Genomic DNA, 22,914 nt, shown 5'->3' with positions numbered 1-22,914 from the left:
AAAGGGATATTTTCCCAAATTACAACTTAGAAAACCCAACTAGAGAAGCTGACAAGTGGCCTCAGAAAAGGAAAAACAAAGTTGAAAATCCAATAGTTGTTGGTTTCATAAAAAGAAAAAGCTCTGGTTTGGGCCAAATAACAACTCAATCCTACCGAAGACTCTAGAATCCCCACTCCTAACTACTGTACATGCATTAAGCCATTGGTCCACTGACAAAATGATAGCATTCATGAATCATTATTGGTGGGGAAATATTAATAAAGCCACGAAAAGCACCTACCTCACTTGTCCCACCTGTTCAAAGCACAACCCAAGGAAGCCAGTTCACACTGCTCCCATGTTTAATTGCCTAATGGACCATCTAAGGTTTGGCAAATGGATTTCAAACAGTTGCCCCCGTCTCATGGATAAATGTTTTAGTCATGGTCTGTATGTTTTCTCACTGGACTGAAGCTTTCTTTTGTAGACAGGCTACTGCCTCTTCTGCAGCTAAAGTCCTTTTGGAAAAGATTATCCTTACGTAGGGAACCCCTCTTAAACTCCATAGTAACCAGGATGCCCATTTTACCCATCGGGTGCTTTGACAAGCCTCTGCAATTTGGCTAGTTTTATAATACTTTTCACTGGGCTTACCACCCTCATCCTTAGGTTTAGTCAAATGCCCTAATAGCATTATTAAGACTCAACTGACAAAATCTGTAGATACTCCCCAAATAGCCGAAAGCATTGCTGTTGGTTCTTTTCAATCTCAGCTCTACCCTCTTTGGAACTCAAACTCTCACCCTCGATGTGTAATCACAGGGTGCCTAATGCATCCAGCCTCTGCCTCTTTTGATCTGCAGCTGATAAAAGAAGATATACTTCAATACTGTAAAGTCCTAATTGCTTCTATCAAGATTAACCAAGTCTTGACAGTGTGCTCCAGGGATATGAAGACATAAGCAACAAGCTTTGCAACCTGGAGACTTCACCTACTGGAAAAGAAACTTCCAGAAAGACTCTCTTCAACCTTGCCAGAAAGGCCCCTATCAGGTACTGCTAACCAACATTTGTGCCACCAAACTGCAGGGCATAGACTCCTAGCTTCACGTGACACATCTAAGGAAAGCCCTAACCCTGACTGGACCTGCACACCATCTATTGACCTGAAGGGGAAGATTTCCCAAAATTGAAGCAGATAACACCTGATGCGACAGCTTTCCCAAGATTTTCAGGGACCAAACCAGTTAGGTTTAAAATTAAGTCTCTCTTACATCTAGACTGTTAACTGACTCTGGATTCTTATCAAAAGTCATAGTCTCTGATTTTGCAACCTATGGGCTACATTTGAGACATTTTTTCCAAAGAATTTCTTTTGAGATAACAATACTGTTTAATTGCTTCATGTTTTGTTCCTGCATTGTGTCTTCCCAAAGTGTTTGTTTAATTCTTTCAGTTCAGAGTGTACATTGCTGTACGTTTACTATTCTCAGCTACAGACTTTAGACAGGAAATGCGAGATGAGAGATCTCCCTCCTACCTCTTTTTGTTACTCAAATGGGATCACAATAGGTTTCCCATCTGTGCACTTTCCCTCCAACATGGGAAATGACACCCAGGAAAGGTCCTGGCATCAAGGGACAAACGATCACTGAATCTGGAAAAAACTATTAATAACTCTTGATCAGCAATGCTTTTGGAGAAAGATCTTGATCAGAAGGGGTAGGTATGAAAATTAATAAACAGAAATCTCATTTAAATGGAGTCAAGAGTCTAGAAGAGAGAACTCTAACACACGTCACTCAATGCACACTACTGACCCCAACAGGAAGTACCTTGCATTTCCAACCGGAAGTGATACTACCGTGTTTCCCTGAAAATAAGACCTAGTCGGCCCATCAGCTCTAATGTGTAAAATTAATATAAGACCTGGAATTATATTATATTACATTACATTGTATCATATTATATTATATCCAGTATTATATTATATCCAGTATTATATTACATTATACCCAGTATTATATTATATTATATATCATATCAGGTATTATATTATATTATACCAGTCTTATATTAAAATATAATTTTTATATTTTAAATTTTTATATTTAAAATATATTAATTTTTGCTCCAAAAGACGCATTAGAGCTGATGGTCTGGCTAGGTCTTATTTTCGGGGAAACACAGTATATTACTACCCAGCAGGGGGAAAAAAACATGCTTCCTTGCCCAGTAACAGCTCAGCCAATGGGAGACTGCCATAACTCAGCCAATAAAAAGTCACTGTACTTCAAACTTTCAGTTTCCTCCAATGGACTCTTTGTTTACCACAGCCCTTCCCAAGTCCGTAAAAGAGGGTTCTTCTCCTTTGTTTTGCTGACTTGCACATGGTTCCCCCTTAGACTGCATGTCCTGAATTGTAATTTTTCGTTGTTCCCAAATAAACCCATTTTTATGGAGAAATACCTGGCTATTTGTTTAAGGTCAACATAACTAAAGCCACTATATTTAGTCCTAGGGTCCCCAAATTATTGCACCCCACTGACCAGTTGATCCTCAGATCCCAAGCAGGTCATCTCCACCCTCCTCCAACAGCAACAGGATCACTGATAGCTGAGGATGAAAGACTTCTTCCCCTCGGGATCGCATGCCAATCAAGTTCCCAACTTCTTCCGCTAGAAGATCCGACACTTCATATTCTCAGAGAAGTTAGCAGCCCCATTCTGCAAATTGAGAGCTAATGTGTCTGCACATTGAGAACTAAGTCTCACCTGTTACATATCAATGACTACTTAGGAGCTAGTGAGGGAAACCCACTGGTCTTGAAAGAAGAGGATCTGGGCCCAATCCTGAGAACACTAACAATGGCATGACCTTGGGCAAGTCACTGGATGCCTTGGTACCTCTGGTCTCCTGGTTCTAATATACTATAATTACACTATAATTACTGGGTTGTTCTAAAGATCCAATGAGAAAACACAATGAAAACAATGGAGAAGCCATAAAGAACCATGGAAATGTAAGGTAACGAAAACTTCTGGTCTAACAATCACCTGCCAGTATATTTAACAACGCATTTTTCATTATGTTATTGTGCAAACAACTTAAAGTTAAAAAAAATGTATGTAACTCATTCATAATAATATGCATTAAATAAAGAAAAACATTAGAATCATTAAGAATCATCAAGGACTCCACAATTTTGACTAGAGATCATTTGTTTTAGAATTAAGGCTTTAGCTTTAGTCCCAGTAAATTACAAGCCAAAATAACATGTTTAGCAATGTATGTTTTTTAAAAAAGGAAACAGAAGCAATAAGATAAAGAAAGGAAATTAGCAGGATGTCATTACAATAAAGGCATCGTTTAATAAACTAGAACTTAAAATGAGGTCTGTTTTCAACCTGAGCTTTTTCCCTAAAGAGTGTTTAACTAACTGCCTTGTTTCCCAGACACGAGGCCCAGAGCGCCCCTCTCCTGGCTAGAATGAGCTTCTGCAGAGCTCTGTGAAGTAAGAGCATGTTGAGGGCAGCAGTTACAACAGATCTCCCCCCATCGTATCACCCAGTTTGGGTAAAGCACACAGGGAACTGACGTGAGTAAACAAGGATTTTCAGGGAGACATGAGCTGCTCACAAGTTGATACACAACTGCCTCGTTACAGAGCCTGCGCAGTCTTTTCTCATGCCTGCCTGTATCCTAATAAGCTCCATTACCCAGTCTCCAGGTCCACAAAAGCAGAAAGGCAACAATTTGAAGGGCAGAGGGAGGACTACAGGTAGGGCCAGTGAGAATATAGCTGACAGCAATTGAAAAGACAGAAACAATTAAGAAATGCCAAAGATAATTAAACAACAGCAAAACAAAAAAACAAAACACCCAAGTCCTTTATGGGAGCTGAGTTATAGTGCAATTCTTACTGGTGACCATGATCATCAAAGTTCAATGAGACTCCGATAGTTTTCAAGATAATAGGGTATGAGCCATTTTGAAAAAGGTCTCTATCACAAATAGTTAATCTTAATTCTTAAAAACTTGGCTATCTTGAATAACCCACTCCCTGAGGATTCCAGATTATTGTGGTTTTACTGTAGTTAGATAGTTTTATGGTTAATGTATCGTGGTATAAATAAATATAGCTTAGCCTAAGCGTCTCCACTGAAAATATGTGTGTCATAAAGTGACAAATAAGATAGGTCAATAACCAAACCCATAGTAAATAATTCAAGTATGAAAGTACATAACATTAAAATAAACTAAAATTTGTCCTCTTCAAAATTGACAATAAATTTATTGAAAGTGGACCTTCAAAATAAAAAAGCTAAATGTCCAAAGGTAAATGGTGAGAAAAGAGGTATAAAATTGCTAACTTACACCCTTGTAATAAAATCTAAAGAATTATACAGTACATTCATGAGAAGAGGCTACAGAGAAACAAACCTACCTTTTGCATCTGTGTTATGATCAAGTGAACATTTTATACCATTCTTATTTGATTTCACATCATAAAGACATAGTAGATGCTCCATAAATTGTTACGGAATAAATATAACTTGCAAGTGGTTTGGATGTCATATACGGTACATAAAAGATGGGCGATACCAGGAACATCACCAACTTTTGGGGGAAGGGGTGGTTAGACATGTAAGACATACAGAAAGGGAAAGAAAGAGTTTGGACCTTAAGGAGAGCGCTCCACTGACGGCTAGAAAGCACACGTTGACTTTGACTGCATCTGGGGCAAAAGCTGCTGGTGAGCTCAGAGTAGGAGACTGTGGCTGATCTGAAGACCCTCAAAATAGCAGCAGAAGATGTCGAGGACAAAGTCCCAGTCCCAGCCTCACCGCTCCCCTGGGACGAGCCTCACTACTAGTCAGGCTGACAAAAGATGTCCTGACATCCTGACATCTTTTATCAGTCTGACTAGTAGTGAGGCTCGTCCCAGGGGAGCGGTGAGGCTGGGATTTGTGGCCCTGGGGAAATCGGGTGGCAGGGTGACCTCCATGGAGCCCTCAGGGTCCGAGGGAGGTGACAAAGGCTATATGTATTATTGGCAAGCTTTCCTCACCTCCCTGGTGCTGGTTATGTCAGGGTTTTAATAACCCCACGTTTTAGATTTTAATTTCCATGGCTATTTGGTTTGGGCATTTTATACAGTATAAGACCACAGAAGCAGGCATGCTTGCCTGTAATGTCTACGGGCTTAATGTATGCATTGCTATACTGTCTTACCACTCTGTTAACTCAAAGATGTAGTAACCTTTGCCATTTCCCCCCGGGGCTGTGAATTCTAGACAGTATACCAGACAACGGACACTGGTATCCTTGGGAAGGTCTCCAGGCTTACCCCAGTTTAGGAAAAGCTTCACTCCACACTCCACATCCAAAGTTCACACAGCCCACCAAAACACAGGCGACACTGCCGACATTACAAATTCGCTTTGGGGCAAAGTTTTAGTCTCCACATAGTTTCACAGTAAGCGTCCCACCGGTCTATCTCATAAAGACCTGGCTTAGGGATTAATTTTACAAACACCTACACCACGTTCAGCGCGTGCCATGCATCTTTCACTCCACGTTTCAAGCCTCTGCAACTGATTGGCAAGTAGGGGCAAATTACTCAGTGTTTATGCTATTTTAGAGGCAAAAAATCCAGGGACTCAGAAACTCTAAAGGTAAACTTAGCAAGGCCTCTGAAGGGCTATTTAGAGACCAGGCAGAAGAAGGGGCACATTCTCTCTCTTTTGAGCAGGGTTTGGCAAACTACACCCTATGCACTAAATCCAGCCTGCAGCCTGTTTTTGTAAATGTTATTGGAACACTTTTATAAAAGTGTCATTGGTACCCCGTCACACCCACTTGTCTATGGCTGCTTTTACATTGCAATGACAAAATAGTTGCAACAGACATTGTCTGGCCCACAAAGCCTAAAATATTCACTAGGTGGTTCTTTGGAGAAAAAGTTTGCCAAGCCCTGCTTTAGAGGGTCTCTCTCTGAGAAGGATGGGAATCCCAGGAATCTGCCTCTACCCTGGAAAGCTACATCCCCCCACCCAACCTCCCTCTCCCCCATCCCTGAGATGTCCAGATGCCATTTTTATTGTTACTTGGTAATTACTCCTACCAGTGGCCTAAAACGCAACTCCCTTTCCGGTAGTGAGATGCTCAGTGAAGACACAGGGCTGTGAAGTTATCAGAGCTATGACTGAATTCAAGTACAGGAAAATCTCAAAGAAGATGATAAAGGACATGTGGGATTTCACCAGAAAAGCATGAGAGGAGGGAGGGCCTTCCAAACAGAAGAGGCAGGAGATGTGCAGGTATGGGGCTGGCCATGCAGCTGAGGCCATGCAGCTGAGGTCTACTGTAGGAAAACCAGTTGCTGTGAGAGAGGCGTGCACGGTGGGAGTGGGAGAAAATGAAGCTGGAGTTCTCCGGTCAGGTGCTGAGTGGCCTCGTGAATGACGCTGAGAAGCTGACAAGTGTTAGGCAGGAGCACGTCTCTAAAGGATTTAAGCAAAGTTGTCACCTGATCAGAGCTCCATTTTAGAAAGATCATTCTAAAAGCAAGAGTGAGGTAGAAGAGGGTGGGAGATGTCTCTGCTCACCCATATGACGCTGCACCCTCCCCACCGCATCAACTCTGAAAACCCTTCATCTTCCTTCCATATGTGCTCCAGGCAGTTTGACCTTCGTCCCCAGGGAGTTCAGGGTACCTTCCAGACAACTGCAACAGTGGTGTAGCTCCCATCCCAAACCAGCATGGTTTTGACTGCCTCTTAGTCCCATGCTTCTCCATCCATCTGCATTGCAGGGCCAATTGCTGTTTTGTTTTATTCTTAAATCCAGTTGTCTGTGGATCAATATTCTTGTAAAATATAAAATCGTGTGCCTGGGTATCACAGCAATGTCAAATTGCTAATACAAGTTTCGAAATGCTTTCTCTTATTTTTGGTATTTATCTTGTCATGGGCTGATAAGAAAAGTTTGTGGACTTCCAGTTTCTGCTCTGATGTGTAAGGAGCTTAGAAGTCACCACTCCACCCCAACAACAAGCAAAAAGCTAAGCAAACTGCAAAATCAGCAAATCTTAGATCACTAAGAGAAGTGAGGTCACAGGGCAAACAGCTGTCCCTCAAATTAGAGAGACAGCAAAGTCAATACAGAGAATTGTTCCTCCACCAATACTGGTTCCTCCACCGGAACCAGTTCTAGGGCAGGAGAAACCTAAACTGTAATTGACAAATTGCTGGAGGCTCAGAGAGTCAAAATCTCCAGGGGATGTAGTCATAGGGTGTTCTCCACACTTTTGTGAGTTTTCTCTCCAGTTCAACCAGCTTCGCACAGTGAATACCAGAGAAAAACCTTCTCCAGCTTCCCAGGTTCCGGACGGGGGAGGGGAAAGGGAATCATTTTAAAAAGTGCCAGAGCATTCTGTTCTTAACAAGACATACTTTCAGGAGAAACTATTTTAACAGAGCCTGATCTGCTGGGGTTTTATCAGTGCCTAACTGATGTGGGGGAAAAGAAACACCCACTTCCAGTTGGCTTTGGCCTTCCACATAAAGGGAAATATGCAACACCAGCCTTCTCTAGTCATCCTGTCCCATCTAAGGGGAGTGGGTGACTGAGAAGCATCTCTGAAGTTCAGGCAAGAGGCACAGACTCCCTAAAAGGCTGAGAGCTAGTCATAGGGCTAATGGATGCTTCCCCACCTACCATGACCTATCTCCACATTGCTAAAGGCCTATTTACAACAGTTCAATTTACACAGTACATCATACCTGAATACCAAGAAAAAATTACAAGGCAAAACAAAAACAAAAGCAAAAAACTAAAAGGCATAGCAAAAACAGAGTTTGAAGAGACAGCAAGCATCAGAACCAGACTCAGATATGACAGGGATATTGGAATTCTCAGACCAGGAATTTAAAACAACTATGATTAATATGATAAGAACTCTAAGGGATAAAACAGATAGGATGTAAGAACAAACAGATAATGTAAGCAGAGAGATGGAAATTCTAAGAAACAATAAAAAAAGAAATGCTAGAGATAAAAAATGCAGTAACAGAAATTAAGAATGCCTTTGATAGGCTTATTAGTAGACTGGACATGGTTGAAAAAAGAATCTTTGAGTTTGAGGATATCTTAGTGGAAATCTCTAAAACTGAAAAGAGAAAGAAGAATGAGAAAAACAGAATATCCAAGAACTGTGACATAACTACAAAAGATGTACATATGCATAATGAGAGTACCAGAAGTAGAAGAAAGGAATAGAAGAAATATTTGAAGGAATAATGACTGAGATTTCCCCAAATTAATGTCATATAACCAAACCACAGATCCAGGAAACAGAACAAGCTGGATAAATGCCAAGGGTGGTGGGGGGGAACCCTACACATAGGCATATCATATTTAAATTGCAGAAAAGCAAAGATAAAGTCCTAAAAGAAACAGAGGAAAAAAATGCTTTACCTACAGAGGAACAAAGACAAGAATTACATCTGACTTTTCAGAATCATGTAAGCAGAGGAGAATGGAGTAAAATACTTAGAGAGGAAATTAAAAAACCCTCACCAATCTAGAATTCTGTACCCTAAAAAATTATTCTTCAAAAGTAAAGAAGAAAAAAACTTTCTTAGAAAAACAAAAATTGAGAGAATTTGTTGAGAGTAGACCAGTCTTGTAAGAAATGTTAAAACAAGTTCTTTAGAGAGAAGAAAAATCATACAATTCAGAAATTCAGATCTACATAAAGAAAGGATGAACATAGGAAAAGGAGTAAGTGAAGGTAAAACCTTTATTTTTCTTAATTGACCTCACAGATAACAGTTTATTCAAAATAATGGAAACAATGTATTTGATCACACACACACACAGAGGGTGCCAACAAAATGTATACACATTTTAAGAATGGAAAAAACCTTATTAAAAATTGTAATAATATAAATAGATAACAAAAGATGAGCGCAAGTCATGTGTATATTTTTTTTTGGCTCCCCGCTACACACACACACACACACACACACACACACACACACACACACGAAGTCTGACAATTAAGTTCACCAATTTGTTGCAAATTGTTGCTAACCTTTTTTATATCAGAGGGATTCTTCATTATGAATTTGTACCAATTGGACAGTTAACCAAGCTTACTATTTGGAAGTGATGAAAAGGCTGCGTGAAAAAGTTAGACGACCTGAACTTTTCACCGACAATTCATGGCTCTTGCTTCACGACAATGCTCAGCTCACACAGCACTGTCTGTGAGGGAGTTTTTAGCCAGTAAATAACTGTATTGGAACATCCTCCCTACTTACCTGACCTGGCCCCAGTGACTTCTTTCTTTACCCTTAAACTAAGATAAAGGAAATACTGAAAGGAAGACATTTTGATGACATTCAGGGCATCAATGGTAATATGATGACAGCTCTGATGGCCATTCCAGAAAAAGAGTTCCAAAATTGCTTTGAAGGGTGGACTAGGCGCTGGTGTTGGTGCATAGCTTCCCAAGGGTAGTACTTGGAAGGTGACCATGGTGATATTGAGCAATGAGGTATGTGGCACTTTTTCTAGGATGAGTTCACAAACTTAATTGCCTGACCTCTGTGTGTCAAGTCTATGAAGCAGACACTGACAGGAATATCATAAAGAGCTAGCTCCCTTCAGGACTTCTAATCTGTCAGGTAGACGACAAACTCTGCGAGGAAAGGACCATGCTCATGGGAACTGTGGCGCCCACTCTACGGCCAGCGCCGTCCATACCCAGTATCTAGTAGGTGCTGAGTAAGCACTTGTGGAATGAATGTTGGCGGTAATAAGATCCAGATACCATTACATACTAATTACTTAAGCATACGTGTAATCCAACCTCATCAAGTTTCTAAAAACAAAAGTATTCTCCAGTGCTTTTTTTTCCTGGAAATGTTTTGCCCCTCGCTCTCTTTAAATTTTTATGCACACCTGAAATTTAGTACACTTAATTCATTGAACTGTTTAGTGGGTAACCATAAGTAGGAACAGCACTTTCCTTACTTTACAGGCTTTTGAACCCCATCTTTTTCAAAACAAACATTGCTCAATAATAACAATTTATCTCAGACTTGTTTTTCACAGGACCATTGCAGCTATATTATACAACTAACAAAAAAAAATGCAATGAAGAAAACATTTTTGAGAAATTGGCCCTTTAAGAGAAAAAAAATTTACACCACTATAAAAGAATAGATTGTGTTCCCTGCCTGCTACTAGATTGTAAGTTCCAGACCCCTTGGATATTCTACTGGCACCTCAAAACCAAAGGCTCTGCCCACCCACACTGTATCTTTTTCTCCCCACTAGACCTGCTTTCCCTCAGCTCCCTGTCTCAAAACACCAGCACCACCTCTGACTGTTGAAACTGTCTGGACACTCTTGTTGACATGCTTTTTCTTTATCCTCACATGTAACCAGTCACCAAGTCCTTTTATTTCCAGCATCTTAGTATCTCCCATCAATCCACTGACATTTCTCCTTTCTCTGGCCACTCTTTTAGCTCAAACAACTATTCTCTCTCACCTGGACAACTACTAGCAAAAATCACCGTACTTGTCTCTCACCGTCCAATCTTGCTGGCCTCCAATACACTTCCCATGTCACCACCCAGAGTGATATTTCTAAAACACAGACTTGATCAGGTGAATGTAAAACAAAGAGCAAACTTCTCTGTCGGGCATAGAAATGCCCTCCACAGCCTGGCCCCTGCTTACTCTTGTCTCTCTCCCATCTCTGCACACACCCCTCCCCTGACTCTCAAACTGCTTACAGACTCCCAAAGCACTGTGCTCTCACTTGTCTTTGGTCTTTGCTCCCCCTGCCTGGAGCCCACTTCCTTCAGGGCTCAACCCCAATGCCCCCTCCTCCAGGAAGCCTTCCCTGATCTTGTCCACCCTGTCAGGCTTGGTTAGGGATGGCGCCCCTGTGGTCCCACGACACCTGGCCTTTCCCTCTTACCATGCTGTGCTGAAATGGTCTGTGTAAGCCTCTCTCCACAGTAGTTCTTAGCTCGAAGCTCCACGAGGGCAAACTCTGCATGCTGTTCACCATTTCCTCTCCAGGCTTGAGCCTAGTGCCCAATTTCTTGAATTCAGGGAACATGTCGTATTCATATGTGATTCCCTGGATTTGTCACAATGTTAAAACACAGCAGGTATGCATAAATGGTCATGAATTCTAGTGGTTACAATCCAGTTCTGAGATGAGCACACGTTCACTTGCTACTATATTGTCCCCATATTCAGTGCCAAAACGTTTATATGACATGTACAGATGACAGTAGACATTTATTTCTACCATATAAAGAATAAAATATCACCAAGAACATGGCTGTGATACAAGTAGCTGTAAGCTGAATTTTCAGAATTGGAAACTTGCATCGTCAAGTTGGCCGTATTTGCTTTGGAGTCAAAGATCCTCATTATCACTTCCTAGCAGTCATTTCATCTTCCTGGGACTCGGCTTCTTCATATGAAAAACAAGCTTTCTCCAGCTTCAAAAGCCTGCAAGTGGCAGTGGCCTGCTATTTTTACCATTGAGTTTGAAAGGTATTTTGAATAAGAAGGCTCCTGGAAAAAAATAAAGTAGTCTGCTAATGTCTTGCAACTGACACTTGAGTATATTCATACATAAAGTTGAAAGATGACAAGTGGGTTAGGGTAATTTAGCAGTAAGTTGTTCTAAAAACATTTTGTGGAGAAAATATATATAAACAATTATAGACAAAATTATAAAGTGCCTGGTATTTTAAAAGAATATACAGAGAATACAGCAATCACAGCAGAGTCAGGAAGTCTAGTGGTAACCAACCTATGATTTGCAGTATTTGTAAAAATTTTTTTTTTTAAACTGTCTAAAATTGCACCGTTTTCTTTTTCTTTTATTTTTTTAACTGCTAGATAAACAGTATTACAAGATGATTCCACAACGGTTGGTCATTATATATATACTCAGAACTTTGAAGTCGCTGACCTAATGTAGCCCTTTTACAAAACATGATTCTTTTCCGCCTCCAATATTGGCAATGCCATATAGTTGGGGATATAGGAATCAATATTATTACATATAAAATCCTGAATATCTTAATTTTAATGTCTTTTATAACTGCTTTGGTCAAACCTATGATTTATAGAAATTTAAAGCAACTCTACCAGACCCTATGTCTCTTCATTTTTCCAAGTTCCCCAGTTAAAGGGGCCTCAGTCATATTACAGCTTTCCTATTTTAGCCACCTAAAATTAGATGCATATTTAGAAAAGGCTCTTAGCTCTCTTACTACCTTGAAAAATAAGGTATTTTTATGCATTGAGTTTGTAAGGTATTTTGAATAAGAAAAATAATGCACAGAAATACTTGTATTTTCTTAGGGTGCTCAAAATAGTTTCTTAGTAAAGTCATCAGCTCTATATATAATCTTACAAATGTACTCTTTATGTAACTTTTTATCTACATATGATCTTGCTGTTTTAATTTTGGAGTTTTTCCAAATAAACTTTTAATTCTTTTGTTATTTTAAGCCTAAAATAAACTAAAACTTTAAAAAGTATTATAGTGTTACAGATAATGCATTTAAGACAACAGACAAGTTATGTAAAATATTCTATTCCTTATAAAACAAAAGGAGGGAAATTATATTTTATTTTACACATACACACCCACACACCTACATACAAACAGATTGAGCCTCATGAACTAAAAGATACTTCCAAGCCCTAGTTTTTTTCACTCACATTATTTAAATTCAAATATTACTCTGCTTAAAAAGCAAGCCTCATTTCTGGTGAGTTCCTAAAACATAGGAAGCTGTTACATATACTTTGGGGCTGTGATATAGCCCCTTTGAAGCCCCAGGAAATTCTAGCCAGACCAGATTCCACCCCACTTCCAACAAACCACACCTCAGCTCACTTCCCTCTTCCTAGCTGATGTCCTCCGTCTCCATCACATGTAGACCAGGGGTGCCAAAAACATGTATACGCATGTTAAGAGATGTTATCTTACAATGCGTATACAAATTTTTGGGCATCCTCTGAATACTCGTATGCTCCTTCAAAATTCCAGCCTATTTTCTGTGAGGTCTGCTCCAGCAGTTTCAGCATTGCTAGTTTCTCTCCTGAATCCGGAAGGTTCTTGATTTCTAGTAATGCATAACCACGTTGGTCTCTGTCTCAGTTCCTTTTTACTTTCCCCGTCCCCACTGCCCAAGATAAGCGCGGTGACAATCACGCTAAGCGAATAGTGGCTGGATGGTTCTTCTTTACTGTTAGGTTCCCAGGGCCTAGAAGTGCTAGATAATGGGGTGCTTCAATAGCGGCTTAATGATAAATGCCTACTGGTGTATAAAGATTCCATGTATACATACTTTTACCCAGGTCATTTTTAAGGGCAAGGATTTTGTATTATCTTACATCATTTATATCACTATGATCATGACCAAAATGATGAAACTATATTTAGAAGCATTGAAAGATGGGTCCCCTGAGCCTAGTGCTTCACTCAAAAAAATAAAGATTTGTAATATTGACTGTTAGTAGGATTATTGTAATCAGTTAACCACATCCAAAGTTTCTTTAAAAAAAAAAATGAAGCTATATCTTCCATCAGAGTTTTAAAGTTAACATATATGATGGAAAATCAGAGTAAAAATTATCCTTGAATATCCTTTTAGTGGGTCTCCCCCAAAAAATAGCACCCACAATTTTGTACATACCTCACTATGTCTCAATAATTATAAAACAGTACTATTTCCATCAGGGTTTGGAACACAGCTGTTTCTTCCATTAAACATCCTGTAAAGCAGTTGCATTTTTAGGGGCCATGTACTAAGAAAAAATACTTAAATAAAATTTTTTCTTTTCCCTACTAAGTGCATGTAGTTGAATTAAATGAGCATTAAATGCAATACCACTGAACACAAATTATAAAGATAATGAATTAATTCTATAAATAAAAGGTGCAGGGAAGATGACGGCAACAAAAGCTAAAGAGTCTATCAATTCAGAAATTGTTAGAATATATCATTGAATGTCAAGTCTCCATTAACACCTGGAAAATTCCCCCTAAATTTCTTCAAGTAACCTCTCAGCTTTGCAACATCTTTTCTATAGTATGTCTACCTTTATTCTTTTACACAGGAATTGTTTATCTCTCACAAAATATTTCTTTAAAAATTTTTAAAAAGTATTTCTCCAAAAATAAGAAAAAAATCTAGGTTGTGGAAAATTTTTTTTTGATATTCGGGTACAAGTTATTTATGACAGTCTGCATGTTTTAAAATCCTAAACAAATCCAGTTAAAGCAAAAACACCACAAAAATGTAGATGTCCTCCTTGTCTTCCCATCCACACACAAAATCACTTCTAGTCTTAAAAAGAAATACTCTATATAATTATCATATGAACCACAATTGCACTCCTAGGCATTTATCCCAGGAAAATGAAAACTTAATGTTCACACAAAAAAACTGTAAACAAATGTTTATAGCAGTTTTATTTGTAATAGTCAAAAGCTAGAAACAACCCCTGTCCCAGCTGGTGAATGGTTAAACAAACCATGGGCCAATCATACCATGGACCACTACCCAACAATAAAAAAGAACAAACTATTGATATATGCAAGTTGAATCTCCAGAAAATTATGCTGAGTGAGAAAAGCCAGTCCCAAAAGGTTACACAGTACATGATTCCATTTATGTAACATTCTTGAAAAGACAAAATTATAGCAATGGAGAACAGATTAGTGGTTGTTAGGGTTAAGGGGGTGGGTTAGGAAAGCAGTGAGTATGGATATAAAAGGGCAACCTGAGGAATCCTTGCAGTGAGGAAACGTTCTGTACCTGACGGTGTCAATGTCAACACCCAGGCTGTGACCGTACTAGACACTAGAAGGTGTTACTATTGGGGAAACTGGGTAACGGGTACAAGGGATCGCCATGATTTAGCACAACTGCATGGGAAGTCTATAATTATCTCAAAATATAGTTTAATTAGAATAATAAAAAACCAAATACTCTAGCCTGATAAACTGACTTTGCCATACTGAGATCTGAGCTTAAGAATTCATCATAGCACTTTGATCCTTGGTCAAAACTACAGAAGTGGATGACGTACAAACTGGGTTACTCCCAACACTGTAACTCAGAGCAGTTTCCTCTGCGAATTCCCCCAGTTCCCCAGCTGAGGGCTATCTCTGGTCAGACATACCCTGTCACAGTGTTCACACCGCAGAGGCGGGAGGCCTGCCTGCCGCAGAGGAAGACGAATCCTTCCGTTATCCTGCAGTCACCACAGAGGTCACAACAAGGAATTTCACAATGAGGAGGCAAGTCCTCATTATTGAGTCTACTCTAATGTAAGAACTCTGTGAAAACTGGATATCAACCTTCTTTACATAAATCAAATGTTCAAACACATAGCAGACGCTCTGCCAGTCAAGGCGACTGTTTCTTGTATGTGAGCTGAGCTAATAGACTTGTTAAGGAGAAAATGTTCTATTCCAGAGGGACTAATATAGAGAATTAAAATATATACACGGATATGTTTCAAGTCCTTTTTCTCCCCCAAACATAATAGGGTCACAGAAGAAAGTGATTTTAAACCTACTCTAATGATACTGGATTGCCAGAAGATTGCTATGATGGAGAAAGGGATTTTTATTTTTTTTGAGACCTCTTTTTCAGGTATAAACATTCATTCAACCCAATAAAGACATTTTAGGGAAAAAAAGTTCACTTCTGAAGTTGATTTTTTTTTCTATACTTTGATTAAAACAACCAATGTTTGGCGATACTCTACAATACTAGCATTTCAAATAAAATTGGTGATCAAGAAGCACATAACCTTCTTCTGAATGACAACTTGGGATTTTAATGGGAAAAATACTATAGTCTATAAATAGGAACATCCAAAACATTTAAACCACTTGAGCACTTGATTTTTCCATGTCCTTTGCATCTAGATTGAACAGACCTCAGGAAATTTCGAAGACCGACAGCTGAATCTAAAAGAAACAAACAAAAAAACATTTAGTTGTCATGATCACTGTCACCATCAATCCCTATTATCTTCCACTTCACCAACTGCACTTAACTTTGCCCTGCTGCTTTATGCTTGGGAGAAGACAAATCATTAATCAATTATGTACACTAATTAAAAATGCTACCTTTAGGAGACATTTTAATAACTTAGTACCAGGGGTATTTCCTCTAACTGCTTACTTTAAAACATTCGACAACACATGAGCCAGGATGCACTGAACATATGCAAACACTTAATGCTACAGTCACATAAACTATCAAATTGTCCCCCAAAAGTGGCAGTACAATTCTACTACTGCTTGAGGTGACATGGAAAATAGAATTATATGCTAATTTGTTCCTATATTAAATTATCATAGGTCAGATCAAACACAGTAAAATGAATTCTGGAAAAAAATTAACTAAGTAGATTGGTATGTACTGTGACAAAGTAAACTGTTTATCTTACTAGATAAAAATACACGAAAGATTTTTCAAACTCAGTATTTTCTCCTTTTCAAAAAGTAAATGTTTTAACCAACCCAAGGTAATGAATTGCATGATTTAAAAATATTTTATATAGTTATTCCCTGAAGAAAAAACAAGGGCAAGTTATTTTTTTTTTTTAAGGGGAGAAGAGAAACGGAGAAAGGCATAATATCCAAAACAGAATAATTTCCCCCAAAAAACTTTACTTTATCTACGTATTTATTAAATTTAATTCACGTAAATAGTTCTACACATGTACTGTAAAATGAACACACATGTTGAAACTAAAGAATGGGGTCAAAGGTACTGACTAGAATACATTTATTATTTTACTCCAAAATAAACTAAACAACAATATAGATGTTTTCCTTAGTGTAGATTTGTCTGAAGAAACTACAAAAAATAGCAATTAAATAATCTATATCCATTTTTTTCTGGAAGGTATAACTATTGTTATGCCTTATCCGTAGAAACCTATGTTCTGTGGATACTACATCAACTTAAAAAACTATAAACCAAATTAATGGTTGAAGAATTTGGATTATCAGTTTTATATATGATGATGGTACATCCCTCATATTTCTATTTTCAAGGGTCATTTTAATAGAGCAAAGGAAAGAATTTGGGGGAGCGGTGATGGAGAAATGAAATCTTACACCATTTGAAACCATGGGACCAGTATTTTATATAACATCTAGTTTATTGCAAGACGCACCTAAGACGAATGACAGATCATCTGTGTCCCACCCTTGGGCAAATACCTGGGAAAAAAATGAAATAATTTTTTTGTTCTAGAGTCTATCCTTTTTTCCATTAAAAGATATGTTCGTATTTTTCATTTTATTGCAACATTTCCAATGCCATGCTACAAGAGAACTAGCACAAAAAGCCATCTGAATTTTCTTTAAATCATAATTCATTTTTAATTTCTAAACGGACTTTACCTATTGCTTTTAATAAGACTTTATTACTATTAGTTATCATAAAATGTTAGGTTCCCATGAAGTATCAGTTGGACATCTTGTTCAAATACGGATTTTTCTGCTATATATTACTGGCATTGTTTACCCTATTTTCTCCTTACCAAGTTAGCTATGGAGATACTTATTCAGTCATAAAATCTTCAGGCTCCTTGATGGACTATAAAATAAAGCGATATACATCTCTGCTATCATTCTTGTTTGAAGGACCTTATGTACTGAGATCTTAATCCATAAAAAGGTTAGAATTACATTTAAAAAAGGGGTGGAAGTCTGACAAAAATGAAAACATGCTATGTTTCATGATGCCTACAATATCAGGACTTAAGTAAATTAATCTTCATTCCCACTGAAAGCAATCTGATGTCCAGGGACTGGGAATTATTCTACCATAAAATACGGCACATTAAATACTACAATAACCCATTTGAAATGTCTTCAGATAATTATTATGTCATCTACAAATGATTGTACATATAGTTATATTTTAATATTCATTACCGGAGATTGTAATACAAAATATGTTGGAATTGTAAAAATATTAAGTCGGGTAAAGATAAGATCAAGCAAATCTGGAGCTATTCTATGGCTAAGAGACTCCAAATAAGATTTGAAAAAGAATCAGTAAAAACAAGGGCAAAATATTTGGACCCTGGTTATCATTCCTGATGGTTCGCATATAAAACTCCTTATCGCCACTGGCTAGTTGAAAAGCATGAAAAGCTTCTTAGAACCAGCTAAAAAGAGAGTCTTTACCATGCTCCTTGAAAAAGCTCATTTTCACATTACTCAGGCTTCATTATGCTAAATCAATATTCGTTTAGTCACTGGGGTTATTGACATATTTTAAAATAAAAGTATACCCTTCAGCTACTGCACTCATTACAGGTAATTTGTCTTGTCAGAGAGCAGGGAATATTATCCTAGTCTTTCAGGGGCTGACAGCCCATGGAAATACCTCCCCATGGTTACAACTGTAAATAATTTTAAGGTAAAATATTGAAAAATCAATGACTGTTTCCTGCAATCTGTCACAAACAAATCAATCATAATCTGTACTGCCAGAGAGTATGATTTGAAGGAGATGGGAGCAGATGTAATTCTTGGCTGGAATCTCTCATTTCAAAATCACTTCACATAATGGTGTCATCATTTAAACACTTAACAGTCAGTGCAATTGCCACTGTAACATCTAGTTGGACAAAACCACAAGGAGGAGGAGGAGAAAATGCCATCACTATTATGTTAACAAACATTTAATTTAAATGGTTGCTGTATTAGGAAATTTCAGCTGAAAACAGTTTTACCTGTCCCCTTTCAGAGTTCTAAATTAATCAAGGCTGCTTTTCTATGTACTAACGCTTAATAAATTAGCCCATGACTCAAAATTTTACTTTGTAAAGCATGTCCATTTTTAATATAGAGAATCAAATTTGGAGTTAATGAATTAGACATTTGGATTGTAGAATATCCATAATTCTATCTATATAACAAAGACAAAAAATAGTGCCATAGATATCGAGATTATACTTTTAAAGTAGGTCTAAAGGTCTCAGTTGCCAAGATATTAAATTTTATATTTTCCTTCTATTAATACATATTACATTTCAACTTTGTAATATTGTAGCATATTTTAAGATGACCAGCAAGATCTATTAAGTCAACTCAAAAATACCCTTGCATTCCCTAAACAAGCTATACCATAGATCGCTATTTTAAAAGCTGGAGTAATAACCCAAGTATATAAAGTGTAAAAGTTCGTCAAGGTCATAATATCGAATTGTTTTGCAAATGTAAACTGCTTTCCAAGTAATCACTTTGATATCACCATTTTTTCTAGGCTATATTTTAATGGCTTCCTTAGCTGCTTACAACCTCTACCTAGGCATGAATAAAAGAATCTGACATTGGTATATTTCCCCTTCCTGTTGTGTTAATCAAAAACATCATTTGATTTAAAGATTTAAGACTCTTTTCCTGAAGGTTTTGTTTTTAAATGTATACTAGCTTCCTTAATAGAAGAAACTGATTTTCATTACCACAATGCTTACCAATTTCCTCATTATATAATTAGACACCATGAAGCCCTTTATTGTTTTACTAATATCCCTCCATAGATGTAGTTCAGGGAGTAGGTATTTTTGACGACTAGAAAAGTACATTTTTTTAAAAAAGGGAAAAAAAATGATATAAACACCATTACACAACTTAAGCTTGTATAAACAGTCTTGGCTGTAGTAACTAGTCTTTTATAAAAGGGTTTTATGTTTTCAATTTAACCTGCATATTCAATGTGGCAACATAGCTTGAGACATAGAAGCTTTTCTTATTGATACAAATTGAACATAATTTTCGTTCTTTAACAATCTTAGGTTCATTCTTTAACATCAACATTGGGTTTTTGAAAATGAAACAGCACACAAATAAATTATCAAATATATCATGCAGAATAATACAAAGTCCTCCATTCCATTTGAGTCCCTGCAACAGCTGCAAAAGCAAGCAGCAAGCCAACCTAACGAGAGGAAAAGGACAGAATTACCCGTAGCCTAGGATTACACGAAAAATGGAAAGGGACTTAAAGCTGTGAACTAGAAAAAGCACTCGTGTGTGTTTGTGTGTGTGTGTGTGTGTGTGTGTGTGTGTGTGTACACTCCTGGCCCGCAGTGCACTAGGGCAGCCGAGGCTGGGCCCAGCTAACTCCTTGGTAGAGCTCTGGAGCCAGTTGTCAACCCCCAAGTCTCCCACTCACAGTTTGGTTGTGGCTGGCAATAAATCGCCCTGCAGAAGAGAGCATTCCCCCAGAGGAGGCAACAAAGGCTGGGAGGTAAATGAGGACAGCCCAACAACCTGCTAACTGCATGCACATCAGCTACCAACTAAAATGACGTCTACTACAACTGTACAGGCCACCATCACAGATCGAATTCTCAGAAACACGCTATTTTAAGGGTGCTGAGTATGCCTAGATGAGATTTCTCAGCTCTCCCAACACAACCCATAGCTCTGGGAGAAGCAGCTCAAAAACTCAGCACAGGAAAATCAGATCATTTTCATATCTCAAATGTAAAGAAATGGCTGTCTACTAGATAAAGTTCTTATATGTAATAAAGGCTTAGGATTACAGAGGAAAGTATTCTTTTAAAAGAGATAATATTACCTCTCTATCTTCAGAATCTCCTCCTTCCAATAGCCAGCACAGTAGCTCCATTATGAACCGTAGATTCTTAAAAAGAAAAACAGCAATAGTTAGCTTCATCTTTCCTACCACTTCCTTCCTTCATGGAATTACAATTTAATTACCAATACTTCGATTGATTTTATTCCTGAATGATACATTTCTCAAAGAGCATACTGTAGCTATTTCCACCAGAGAACATTTAACACAACCTTCTCAATTAATCAACCATAACCTATTACTGCTGAAAGGACGTGTTTTCTTCAGATTTTTAAAAGAGTGGGGAACCTCCCCCACCACCACACACACACACCCATTTTATATAAAACGAGTGTGAGTTTTAATACATTTGAATACTATTAATATATATAACATATGAATCTTAATAAATTTTGGTTGACAACGATAAAAACCTCAACTAATTCACAGATATGTTTAGATTTTTTCCTATATTTATCCTTAGGAGGAAAAAAACCCCAAACCTCTTATCTCTTAAATTCAACAACTTTACACATGGTTCAAAAAAAAAAATTAAGTTTAAAGGCAAACAAAGAGGAATCAGATTGCTCACTGCTTAGTGTTTTCTTTCTATTTGTGTTGTGTATTTTCTAACTGGCTGTAATGCTTCAGTTCCTGATCATACATGAAACCCCATCTCCATAAGACCTAATCAGTGATAGGGGAACACAAATGTGTTATTTAAGAACAATTACATATTACTTCATATTATGTTAAAAATCATTTTAATACCTTTGAAAGTATTCGCAGAGAAGCATTTGTTCTATTGCAGGCTCTACTAACTATAGCTGCCTCCTGTAAAATTAGCTTTTTTTGGGTCATACAACCATCTTTTTTTACTTAACAAAATGTTCTCTATCATTAAATCCAGTTCCTTGCTCTCCCCACTACACAACACAAATAGTCTGCAAAATAATTTTTTCTCACAGCTTTCTCATCTGCTTGCACTGAGGAGCCCCACTTTTGATGAGAAATGACGAGTTTTACATACAACTGTGTACTCTTTGTCATTAAGAGAGTTTGGTACTAATGACTGGAGCTGATACTCCCACCAAATTTATTCTGAACAGAACTGGGTAATGAAAATAATAAAATTTTAAAAAAACAACAACATATAATTTGGTATAAACAGATATTTCCTTCAAATAATCATTCTATTTTTACAAAAATATCGTAACCTTAGACTTAAAAGTTTTATGAAAAGCACTGAGTTTATAAATTTCACTTAACCAATGATATCATTAAAAATAAATTATTCAGTGTATTTCCATGAATCAAAATTTTTTCTATTTACTGAACCCTTGTTTAATGCATTAGTAAAATGTTAATAATCAAAAGCCTCAAGTGACATTCTGTCCTTAGTCCCTATTACCGATATAAATACTGTGGTAAAACCAGCACATGCAATTTGGGGTGTATTCCACATACAAGCATACTGTGCAGACACTCACTTGCAGATGAGCCTGGGGCTGCGCAAGGACAAAGTTCAGCCAACATTTGGAGGAACCCCATAGTTCAGAAGGCAACTTAGCTGAAAACATCCAAATGTATTATGGAAGCACCATACTTATCACCTGCACAGAAACTGGAAATGATTCTGTTTAAGGAAACACAGAAGACCAGTTAAATACTTTTGGGATATTAGATATGAATATCTAATCTAATTTTCTCCAAGGTATCACTCCATATTACGGCAAAAAAAAACAAATAAAGGCTGTATCAAGATGTGGAATATCATTAGCCTGAGAAAAGGCTAGCAAAATGGATTACATAAATGACAACTGTAGGAGAAAATTATATTCCCTTCTCCTGAACAAATGTTAAGTGCATCCTTACTAATAAAGACTTAAACTTAAACTACATTAGAATATACTGGTTTTCAATTTTGAAGCACCTAAGTTAATTTGCCAAGCTAAATTGGTGCTTAGGTATACTCTAGCTATAAAAATATTGAAGACTTATGCAGAAATAAGTCATAGGAATCACACTTCAGAGTAAAAGTGTTGTAAAAGCAAACCTGTCATTACTGAACCAGAAAAAAATAATTCCACGGTTTTACATCTTCTTAGAGTGCTTCAGCTGCTATTCTATAAAGAACAATTACTCTCTATAAAACAGCTAACAATTACACCAAAAAGAAGTTAAAAATACAGAAGCCAACTCACTGTTGAAATTGAAGGGAAATAAACAAATATATTGTGATATTACCA

General features: G+C 37.6%; 1 long non-coding RNA gene across 6 annotated transcripts in view; it reads right to left on the bottom strand.

Annotated features, from left to right (window-relative positions):
- The window catches only part of LOC109457116 (uncharacterized), a 58,717-nt gene that overhangs the window by 31,423 nt on the left and 4,380 nt on the right, over window positions 1-22,914 (bottom strand). For 5 of the 6 annotated variants that reach the window (XR_016022091.1, XR_016022089.1, XR_016022092.1 and 2 more), the window contains exons 2-4: window positions 22,156-22,301; window positions 20,669-20,734; window positions 10,984-16,023 (exon numbers count right to left, since the gene is read on the bottom strand). This is a non-coding gene — a long non-coding RNA (uncharacterized LOC109457116). The remainder of the gene's footprint in view (window positions 1-10,983; window positions 16,024-20,668; window positions 20,735-22,155; window positions 22,302-22,914) is intronic. The other variant, XR_016022090.1, reaches the window with a different exon arrangement.

Source organism: Rhinolophus sinicus, chromosome 8 (genome assembly GCF_057876585.1).
Source record: "Rhinolophus sinicus isolate RSI-liver-muscle chromosome 8, RSI-T2T, whole genome shotgun sequence".
In the NCBI taxonomy this organism is placed as follows: domain Eukaryota; kingdom Metazoa; phylum Chordata; class Mammalia; order Chiroptera; family Rhinolophidae; genus Rhinolophus; species Rhinolophus sinicus.
The sequence above is the reverse complement of the archived record's forward strand: the minus strand, read 5'-3'. Positions and strand labels throughout refer to the sequence as shown.